The following is an 11,204-nucleotide window of genomic DNA, read 5'->3' as shown; positions in this document are numbered from 1 at the left end:
AGTTAGATATTTACATCTAAGTGAAGTGGTTCAGAAAAATATATATATATATATATATATGTGTGTGTGTGTGTGTGTGCGCGCGCGCAAATGCAAGTATACGTCAAATGTCATGAAGTCCTTCCTCTCTATGGAAGCCCTAGCTAGGGTGTTGCAATCACCCCCGCGCCAACATGTCCACACACCTTGTGTAATACCCGGTATTACATAGTATTGAAAATAAATAGATTTTTATTAATTTGGCAGGACCTCAGGTGGTCCGGGAAGGCCAAAAGTCAATTACGAGTAATTAATTAATAAAATTACCGAATTGACGGCTGGGAGTGCCTCGGGACTTGGATGTCCAGGGAACATGGCAAGGGATTGGTGAGCGTCTTGAGATGAGGATAGTGACGCTGGCAGCGATCCGACCGGGAATAATTTTCAGAATAAATTCTGTATAAGCCCGAGTGGGTGCCAATACCGAATAGTCGGAGGGGACCTCCTGGAAGCTGAGGGGACCCTAGGGGTGGTTCGGTTTTCTGAGTAACGCAACCCTTAAGTGTTTCGGGGTCGAATAAAGGTCCCGTGCAGGCGCAGGGACAAGGTCGGTATTCCCGAGTAGCGGTCGGTCATTAATTTTGATTAAACCAAGATTTTGGGTGGCTTAATTATAATTAATTTAAGCATTGGGAGGCCCAAGAGTAATTAGTAAATTCCTAAAATGCAATTAATTAATTGCTTAAGTGGACTTTTGGGAATTATGAGGGTTTAATGTGTAGTATGTGATATATATATATATATATATATAGATATGCTGTGTGTGCGTGTAAAGGGGAGAGGAAGCTTCCTTGAAGCTTCCTCACATGTGTCTCTGTAAAATGGCAATGAAAGTGTAAAGCCGAGAGAGAGCTTAGGAAGCAAAGGAGAAAGGGAGAGAGATCGCGAGAGGCCGAGATCGAGGGGGAGCTCGCGAGAGAGTGATGGCCGAGCTCGGCCATGGAAGAAGCAGCTTCGAGCTGCTATTGCAGTGGCCAAGAGATGCAAAGTCGATCGGCCATGGGGACGCGAAGAAGCAGCAACAGCAACCGTGCGGTGGTGGCCGACGTTGTGTTTGCTGCGAAAGACCGAGGCAATAAGGCGGCCAGGACCTTCGGTGGCCGGCAATGGCGGATGCAGGGGTCTCGGCTGGAAGCAGTTGGCTGCGCGCAGGAAGGCCGGTTTCGGTGGCTGCAATGGCGCGATGGGCGGTGTTAGCCGATGGTGGTGGAGCTGCAACGGTGGCCGGTGAGGCCAGGTGGCCGATGGCCGGCCGCAAGGAGGCTGCTGCGCGCTATGCGCAGTCACGGTGAGGAAGAAGAAGAGGAACAGGTCGCGCGGGAGGTGAAGAAGAAAGAAGGAAAAGAGAAAAAGAGAAAGAAAAATGGAAAAGAAAAGAAAAATAAAAGAAAAGAAATAAAAAGAATATGGAAAATGGGGAAAAATAGCTGAAAAATCCAGAAAATTTGGGGAAAGGTTCTGGAAATTAAATTGGGATTTGTGGAGCGTGTTGGAAGTTCAAAAATGAGATTTTAGGCGCAAATGGCAGCTCGGGAGGCAATGCCAATGTGGATGATTAATCGATTTTCTCTTCCAAATTAACTGAGGTGAGTTAATTAATTCTTTTCAGAATATTTTCTTTATGTGAGATATTAAATTGTGTAGAGTAATTTAATTGTTGGATTAAACCCTGGGTCGGGGTTGTTTGGAATTATTAACGGCTGGTGTATGCCGTGGTTAGTGTTGTTTGGAAAATTGTTGATGGATGGTTTTGATGGTGTGTGTGGCGAAGTTGAGGGCATTGGTTTAATGCCGGATGTTGATAGAGTTGGGTTGTGTGTATATTTGTATCTAGGTTCAACCAAGGAGGCGATGATCCTAGAAGAGCTCGGAGTTCGGGCTAGAGTTCGTGCCGAGGCAGAGTTGAAGCTTCGAGCCAGGTAAGGGATGGCCCCATATGGAGGTGGCCTTGCAAGTTGGTAAATGTGTTTGATAATGTTTTTATGTTGCATTGGCATGTAGTGGTTATATCTTGTGTGATGCAAGAACTAGTGGACCTGTGGCCATAAGGAGGACTAGTGGTGGGGGTTGATAGGTTGATGCCTCAAACCTTAGTGGGTTGTGAGGATGTGTGAGCCTAGCCTCATTTGCATGCATTGGCATACATAAACATGATTATATTCATATTTACATGCATTGCACCCTTACTGAGTCTTTATGACTCATGAGGTTTTACCTCATGTGTAGATGATGCAAGTCTAGATGCAAGCAGGGATGGCGCCGAGAGGCCGTTGTGGCAACTAGCTGAGTTGCCCGAGTTATGTATTTTTAATATTGCTTGTATGTAGCCAGGGGGGTGTGGTGTATGTATACCCTTATGAGTAAATGTCTGTGTTATTGAGCTTAAATGTATTTAATTGTGTAATCATCATAGTGTGATAGATGATTGTGAGATTGCTTGTTGAATATGGCATAGTCGGTAAAGCCAAGATTCGGACCGAGTCAAGATCAGCAAGGTATGTTCTCATAAATCCCCAATACTCAGCGAAGTGTTTGTATGCTAGCCTTGTGCCTGGGTCACCTCTGGCTTGCTATGGGGTGAGCTGAAGAGAGGTAAAGCTCACTCGGGTTTCGGGTCTTGGTCCGCTGAATTTTTCTTATTTGAGTTGGGACCGATTCCTGAGTAGAGCGAAGGGAAGGACGAAGCCTAGTTCCCATTTAGGGCGTTTCCTGTTGAAACATAGTCCAACCCTTCAGTTGTGGTTGTCGGGTGAGTAATCCGGTCGATTATTTACCGGTGGCGCCCGTAAGTGGGAGCGGGGCGTTATAGTTGGTATCAGAGCATGGCTAGCTATATAAGTGAGGAAGGCTAGCGTGCTTAAGTGCTAAGTTGGGTCGGATAAGTGATTAATGTGAGTAATTGCCAGAGTTTTGGAATAGAGGATGTCTGGCATGGTTGAATGTAAGTCGAAATGTCTTAACTGCTGAGTTGGGGTCGAGAACAATTGATTTGAAATTTTGAGATTTCAATGTAAGGTTGGTCCAATAACCTTGAAAGTTGGATATATGGATTAAGGACCCTAAGGGATTGGGTCAAGTCATTGAGGCTTGAATGGTATGTTTGGATATTCTTGTTCTAGGGATGAGAAAATACCTTGGATTGAGATAATATACCTGTGAGAGGTATACGGGTTAAGCAATGAGGAACCGAAAACCCGAGTATGGGTGTTGGTATCAAGAAAACTCGAATGTGGCATTTCGAGGATATGAAGTGTTTAAACAATGGTAACTCCTTGAGATTGAAGTGTTGAGGCTCGTGTGGGGACACGAAGCCGAAGCATGACTAGTCCGAGAGGGGATTAGTGGAGCGTCCCTATGTCAGGGATTTGTAGAGCATGTTCGAGGGAATAGAGTTGTCCCTTGGAAGTGGTGCAGTAAGGCATGTACGCTTGAGATAAAATGAGCTAAATTAGGTGTTAGCTCGAGACTCAAGGAAAAGATTCGACATCAAGCAATGTGACGAACTACTGGGAATAAGGTTGCTTGCAGTAAGGCTCTGTGGGGAGTATGCGTGTAATGCATCAGTATGTCATGGCTAGTGAAGGCATGACGTAAGCAAAAATCCGGAAGGACTCTGAGGAGAGTCGGGATGCTAGATAAATGTGATGCGATGTGATTGTATTGTTATGATGATCCCAGAGGGGATGTGCCTAGGGTATGAGTGGACCCTAGTTGGCTTCTTGATGAGACGAGGTCTATCCTTGGGAATGATAGGCATGTGGCAAGTGGACCCTAGCGGGTGTTTGCATGAGATGAAAGTCCTAAGTGAGTTGAGCTGGAATCTAGGGGGAATCCAGATTGGGTATTAAAGAGTTGGTCATGTGTTGATATGCGAGTGAGAGCCATTGGGTTTGAAGTCCTGATTGAGTAAGGCCAAGTGACCGTTCATGTGATCGATGGATGAGGGGCCAATCAAAACTCTCATTATGACGCTTGGGGTCTAGTGGGAGGCCTAAGGTCAGGAGATGAGAGGTGAATAGACCCTCATTATGATGCCTAGGGTCGTGATGACGCCTAAGGTCTCGAGACCCTTGATGGGAGACGAGGAGGTCACCCAATGAAGGGTATGAACGGGTATGTGGGCCTAGGGTGATGAGTTGTGGTAACTGGACATCCATAGGCTATGCACGCAATGGAAATGCCAACTTCGGATGCCAAGTGGGCAGGGGCATGGTAAGCAATGTGAAGGCCCCGAATTTTATATTCCAAGTCATAGGAGCCTGAGAGAGGCCTGCTGGAAAGCCAAGCGGGGCGTCGTGACTAAACGCACTATGGGTGTGCAAGAAGAGACGGGAGGTCTCGATTTACCTGGAGGGTAATGGTAGGTGTTCAATGGTTATGGGTACCTAAGCTTGAGATAGGCTCAGTATGTTGGTTGTGGTTTGAGAGTCTCTTAAGCGGTAAGAGATGCAGAATCTTGAGAAGCGAGGCTCATGATATGAGCTTAAGGTTATCAAGGCAAGGATAACCAAGTAAGATGGCTTTGGTAAGATTGTGGTGGAACCATCGTAGTTCGGGAAGGCTTTCAGTAGCGTTGATGCTACGGGTGCAAGGCTCGATGTGACGGATCTAATGCTATGGACCGTGTGGCAGAGGACTAATGAGTTGGCTCGCGTTGAGGGCAAGTGGCCCATGGGCCTGAGCAATTTAGTGAACTGCAGGTGACGGTCAAATGCCGAAGATTCGGAGCAGCACCCTAGGAAATTTGGTCAGGTGAGGCTGAGAATCTCCTACTAAGGATAGGACATCTAGGGTAGTCCTAAGAAAGAATCGTGGAACGCGGTAATGATCCTATAGATTTTGCCGAGTAGGAAGGCTGGTAAGAATAGTGGCTGCGAGCGTAGCGGGGTGGTCATGTTAAGTTCGATATCAGAGGTGTGACTGAAAGGCTGAAAGTCACATTACGGGGTGCGAAACAGATCAGAGTGGGACCTGAGCCATGTTGTTGGAAACTGTTGTTGGGCCAGTGTAAGGGAGCCACATGGTAATAATGATTAGGTGTTGACTCTCTGAAGCACAGGGCAACACGATGGGGAACCAGTGTTGGGCCAGTGTATGGGAGTGACACGGTGATGGTGACCAGGTGTTGGCTCGCCTAAAGCACAGGGCAACACAGTGATTATACAGATGGTCAGGGGCTAAAGATTTGTGAAATGCGGTAGGGTGACGAAAGTTGTGGCCAGTTCCACAACTCAACTGCTAGTAATAAGAGTTGTCAGGGTGTTCCACCCAGGTGGAGTGTAAGCCCTTTATCTCGTTAAAGTAGTGTCAAAGTGGTTTGGCGAATGTTGAGGTGTTGTAGCATCTCGAGATGTTTAAGGAAGAAACCCGGGAAAAAGAAACGGGTCTAGCATGGGAATAACGCTACGGTTGATGCCTATCGTTGACGGGTCCAATGCTAAGGACCACTGGATATAGACGGTTAGTTCACAGGAGGGACTGCAGCCCTCTATGTGGAGTACCCTGTCTGCGGTGGAGACGATTAGACGCCGAAGACTTGGGGTATGCCATAGGTTATGTCTGGGCTAGACCTAAATTTCTGTGAGGGTTGAAGTGTCGTGGTAGTGCTTTTGTTGTCAGGGCAGCAAGAAGGATTGTGAATCGATTAGGTGATATCTTGTGGTGTGATAACAAGATGTGTGGCAATGCTCCTTGCTAAAGGATGCTAACGCAGTTGTGGTTAGATTTGATCAAAATTGATCGGATAAATTGAGATGATGGACCCTGTGTGACCTAGCAGTGATGCAGGAAGATGGGTCAATGGGTGGAGTCGGTAAACGGCTCTGAAATGTTACGTAAGTGCCGTGGAGGGCGAGACTTACGAGTAGGAAGCCAACCATGAGATGAGATTATTGAAGCGTGCAAAAGTTTCAAGTATGGGGATCTCCAATCCTGTGATGGGACTTGTGGCATGCTGAACGTGTGGCTGAGGCACGGTTTGAAATTCGTGAAGGCTTGCAATTGCACGGTCTAATATTAGTCCTGATGTGTCGATGCGAAAGTGAGGAAGTATCCTCATGTAGCACTGGATGGATTTTCGGGTGATGACATAAGATTAGTTGCCAGGTGGCAGCACCTGATGGCACTAATGGGAGCGTGAGGCTCGAGGACTGTGATGTAAAGCCTTGTTGATTGACCGTGTACATAAAAGTTCAGCGGGTCCTGGTGGTTAGACCAAGTGAATTTTAAGAAAGAGATCCAAGGTGATAAAAGATGGTTGGTCAGGGTAGAATTGTGCTTGAAGGAGTGTTACTCCGTAGTGGGAGTTAAAGAAGGTAGTGCTGAGATGTGGCCTAGAAACAACTTGAGATGTTCTCCCAAGAAAGGTTGGGTATGGGGCCACAATACTAGATGGACTTCCTAAGGCACTACAACTCTAACAGGAGGGATCACCCGGGGAAAGCTAGCGTAATGGCAAGTGCCTGAGTAGGAAGGTGAGTCCTATGGCATTGAGTGGAAGTGTGAGTTCCACAAGATTGGCAAGGGTGATTTCCAGTGGGTGGACTTTAAATTGAAGTCATAGTTAATGATTGCAAGTGTAGTGCTTGGAGGAAGCATGTGTTGGTTGTGAGTCGGGCGATCTAGCTTGAGCTAATCGAGTTGGTTAGATGGAAGATGAGGGCGACTTTAAGATGTCGCCAATGGGTAAAGAGAGCTCGAAGAAAGAGTTTATAGGACGAGATTGGATCCCAAGAATGGTGTTTAGGTGATGAAATCACCTGATAGTTGTGAGTGGCACAGCTAGAAGGATGCCTTGGAGTGTGGGCAATTGATTAGATCTAGTCACGTGGTTAGAGGTTCATGGGTGTGAAGAAAGCAACTAGTGGAGCCGATTGGTGACCTGCCGGGGGTAGCCGATGGCGACCGAAGACACCGACCGGTGATAGCGGCAGCAGCAGTGCAGTGGCTGGCCAGGGTCGTGGGGAGACGTGAGAGTAGTCGGTCAATGGCGTAGGTGACTCCTAAGTCGCGGTTGCGGCTGGATGTGGCGCTAAGCGATGGCAAGAGGTCGTCTTAGCCGGTGATGATGGCATTAGAGCCCATGTGGCCGCTCACCGAGTGGTGTGAGCTGATTGAAGCAAAAGTTATGAGAAGTTCGGGAGAAGTCAGACTCTCTCAGGAAATTAGCTAGCTGCTATAAGTATAGTAAAGTGATTTGTGGAAAATGGCCTAAGGGTGGGGTCATGTTTGTTGCGATGACCAATGAGATTCAGGGAGCAGCGAGTCTTTTGAGATGACGTGGTGGTGTCATCGTCGTTGTCAGAGAATTCATTGTTGTCATGGTGTTGTCCTTGTCGAGTAGGACCAAGGGAACCATTATGCATAGTTTAAATCAGGTGTCTATTGCGGGTTGAGAATGAACCTGATGTAGGATGGCTGAAAGTTTCATGCCTCAAGAGTAAGAGGCTTTGTTGAGAAATGTGAGATTTAAAAAGTCCCAATGAAATTGAAGCTGGACAAGTAAATTTGGCTAGAAAACCGCTACAAGAGTGGGGGTGTTATCGTGTTAGCTTGTTGTGATGTGGACCAAAGGCACGAGTCATCCTACAGGTGCGATGCAATAAGTGATTGTGCAGATGGTAATAAGACAATCACTTGTGCCACGCACTGTGGGTGATGACGAGGGCTGATTAATGGTTCCGCGACCTTAAGCGCAATAGTAGGATCCTTGACTCGCAGTAGGGTTTAATAGCCAAGATAAGGCCTAGCATGGGACATGATTGTGAAAGCTGAATTGGGTGAAGTATTGAAGGGGGGTTGTTCAATGAAGAGTTTCCCCGTATGGGTATGAGGCCCCTACTAGCGTGAAATATCGGCCAGAAAGAAAAGCTAGAGGAGTTTATGTGCTTGTGCAAGAAACTCCTGGTTGGGAGAAGGTTGAGGCCCGAGCATGGTCAAGCTCGAGGTGAGATTGTAACGGTGCGTGCATCGCTAAGCTCCAGATGGATTCGGGTAATGCACGTATGGTTGAAATGTGTACTTACCTGACATGGTGTTAGGTATATCGATTATGTGTAATCGTATCGATAAATGAGGGTCGGCTGGTCAAAGTAGAAGACCATGTATGAAATGGTCGAAGTTGGCAGGGTGGGCCAAATGGTTACTTCCCAAGTAGTGCTAGCATGGTAAGTTGATCGGTAATGAGAGGTTACCATGAGGATCAACTCAAGCTATGCAGGCGTGTGATTTATGGCGGTATGCCATGGTGAAATGGGTGTCCGAGTGTCTAATGGGCACTAGAATGTGACATTGCGGTGAATGATCAGTGCTAAGACATTGCTGGTTGGACCAGCGTAAAATCGTGGCCATGTGTGTTTGGCAGTGAGAAACGTTGCCGTATGTGATCGGTGTAAAATCGTGATAGATTGATCAATGATGCAATGTTAGCGTATGTGGTTTGACTGAGGGGAAAAATGGAAGTGGACTGCAAAGGGATGCTCGAGGTAGCAAAAATCCATCCAGAAATGGATAGCGTTGCGGTAAGCGTGATCAGCAATCAGTTGTGCAATTTGGCAAGAGGCCAAAGCGGTGTTCGATTGTTGAATGTCCTCGAGAGTTGGAGGATCGAAAGCCTAAAGTGAAGCCTTGAGGTGGGAATAACCTGAGGTAAAAGCTGAAAAATGGTGTGGCTACGAGATTCTCGCGTAGGAGAATCGGAGAGTAGCCTGAGAACGTGATCATCTTGGACAAGAGATTAAGGCAAAGTGAATTTCGAGGACGAAATTCTTTAAGGAGGGTGGAATGTAATACCCGGTATTACATGGTATTGAAAATAAAGAGATTTTTATTAATTTGGCAGGACCTCGGGTGGTCCAGGAAGGCCAAAAGTCAATTACGAGTAATTAATTAATAAAATTGCTGAATTGACGGCTAGGAGTGCCTCGGGACTTGGATGTCCAGGGAACATGGCAAGGGATTGGTGAGCGTCTTGAGATGAGGATAGTGAAGCTGGCAGCGATCCGACCGGGAATAATTTTCAGAATAAATTCTGTATAAGCCCGAGTGGGTGCCAATACCGAATAGTCGGAGGGGACCTCCTGGAAGCTGAGGGGACCCTAGGGGTGGTTCGGTTTTCTAAGTAACGCAACCCTTAAGTGTTTCGGGGTCGAATAAAGGTCCCGTGCAGGTGCAGGGACAAGGTCGGTATTCCCGAGTAGCGGTTGGTCATTAATTTCGATTAAACCAAGATTTTGGGTGGCTTAATTATAATTAATTCAAGCATTGGGAGGCCCAAGAGTAATTAGTAAATTCCTAAAATGCAATTAATTAATTGCTTAAGTGGAATTTTGGGAATTAGGAGGGTTTAATGTGTAATATGTGATATATATATATATAGATATATGCTATGTGTGTGCGTAAAGGGGAGAGGAAGCTTCCTTGAAGCTTCCTCACATGTGTCTCTGTAAAATGGCAATGAAAGTGTAGAGCCGAGAGAGAGCTCAGGAAGCAAAGGAGAAAGGGAGAGAGATCGCGAGAGGCCGAGATCGAGGGGGAGCTCGCGAGAGAGTGATGGCCGAGCTCGGCCATGGAAGAAGCAGCTTCGAGCTGCTATTGCAGTGGCCGAGAGATGCAAAGCCGATCGGCCATGGGGACGCGAAGAAGCAGCAACAGCAACCGTGCGGTGGTGGCCGACGTTGTGTTTGCTGCGAAAGACCGAGGCAATAAGGCGGCCAGGACCTTCGGTGGCCGGCAATGGTAGATGCAGGGGTCTCGGCTAGAAGCAGTTGGCTGCGCGCAGGAAGGCCGATTTCGGTGGCTGCAATGGCGCGATGGGCGGTGTCAGCCGATGGTGGTGGAGCTGCAACGGTGGCCGGTGAGGCCAGGTGGCCGATGGCTGGCCGCAAGGAGGTTGCTGCTCGTTGTGCGCAGTCACGGTGAGGAAGAAGAAGAGGAGCAGGTCGCGCGGGAGGTGAAGAAGAAAGAAGGAAAAGAGAAAAAGAGAAAGAAAAATGGAAAAGAAAAGAAATAAAAAGAATATGGAAAATGGGGAAAAATAGCTGAAAAATCCAGAAAATTTGGGGAAAGGTTCTGGAAATTAAATTGGGATTTGTGGAGCGTGTTGGAAGCTCAAAAATGAGATTTTGGGCGCAAATGGCAGCTCGGGAGGCAATGCCAATATGGATGATTAATCGATTTTCTCTTCCAAATTAACTGAGGTGAGTTAATTAATTCTTTTCAGAATATTTTCTTTATGTGAGATATTAAATTGTGTAGAGTAATTTAATTGTTGGATTAAACCCTGGGTCGGGGTTGTTTGAAATTATTAACGGCTGGTGTATGCCGTGGTTAGTGTTGTTTGGAAAATTGTTGATGGATGGTTTTGATGGTGTGTGTGGCGAAGTTGAGGGCATTGGTTTAATGCCGGATGTTGATAGAGTTGGGTTGTGTGTGTATTTGTATCTAGGTTCAACCAAGGAGGCGATGATCCTAGAAGAGCTCGGAGTTCGGGCTAGAGTTCGTGTCGAGGCAGAGTTGAAGCTTCGAGCCAGGTAAGGGATGGCCCCATGTGGAGGTGGCCTTGCAAGTTGGTAAATGTGTTTGATAATGTTTTTATGTTGCATTGGCATGTAGTGGTTATATCTTGTGTGATGCAAGAACTAGTGGACCTGTGGCCATAAGGAGGACTAGTGGTGGGGGTTGATAGGTTGATGCCTCAAACCTTAGTGGGTTGTGAGGATGTGTGAGCCTAGCCTCATTTGCATGCATTGGCATACATAAACATGATTATATTCATATTTACATGCATTGCACCCTTACTGAGTCTTTATGACTCATGAGGTTTTACCTCATGTGTAGATGATGCAAGTCTAGATGCAAGCAGGGATGGCGCCGAGAGGCCGTTGTGGCAACTAGCTGAGTTGCCCGAGTTATGTATTTTTAATATTGCTTGTATGTAGCCAGGGGAGCGTGGTGTATGTATACCCTTGTGAGTAAATGTCTGTGTTATTGAGCTTAAATGTATTTAATTGTGTAATCATCATAGTGTGATAGATGATTGTGAGATTGCTTGTTGAATATGGCATAGTCGGTAAAGCCAAGATTCGGACCGAGTCAAGATCAGCAAGGTATGTTCTCATAAATCCCCAATACTCAGCGAAGTGTTTGTATGCTAGCCTTGTGCCTGG

At 46.7% G+C, this 11,204-nt stretch overlaps 1 long non-coding RNA gene across 2 annotated transcripts; it reads left to right on the top strand.

Moving 5' to 3' along the window:
* The first annotated feature begins 877 nt into the window (after positions 1-877).
* LOC127803339 (uncharacterized) lies at positions 878-10,977 on the top strand. Of its 2 annotated transcripts, XR_008023501.1 has the most exons (4): positions 878-1,494; positions 10,105-10,235; positions 10,484-10,568; positions 10,876-10,894. It is a non-coding gene; the product is annotated as an uncharacterized LOC127803339 (long non-coding RNA). The 2 variants fall into 2 exon arrangements; XR_008023500.1 differs by having other exon boundaries at positions 884-1,494; positions 10,484-10,977.
* The last annotated feature ends 227 nt before the right edge of the window (positions 10,978-11,204 follow it).

Source organism: Diospyros lotus, chromosome 6 (genome assembly GCF_014633365.1).
Source record: "Diospyros lotus cultivar Yz01 chromosome 6, ASM1463336v1, whole genome shotgun sequence".
NCBI classification, from domain to species: Eukaryota; Viridiplantae; Streptophyta; class Magnoliopsida; order Ericales; family Ebenaceae; genus Diospyros; species Diospyros lotus.
This window is presented reverse-complemented; position numbering and strand designations above follow the sequence as displayed.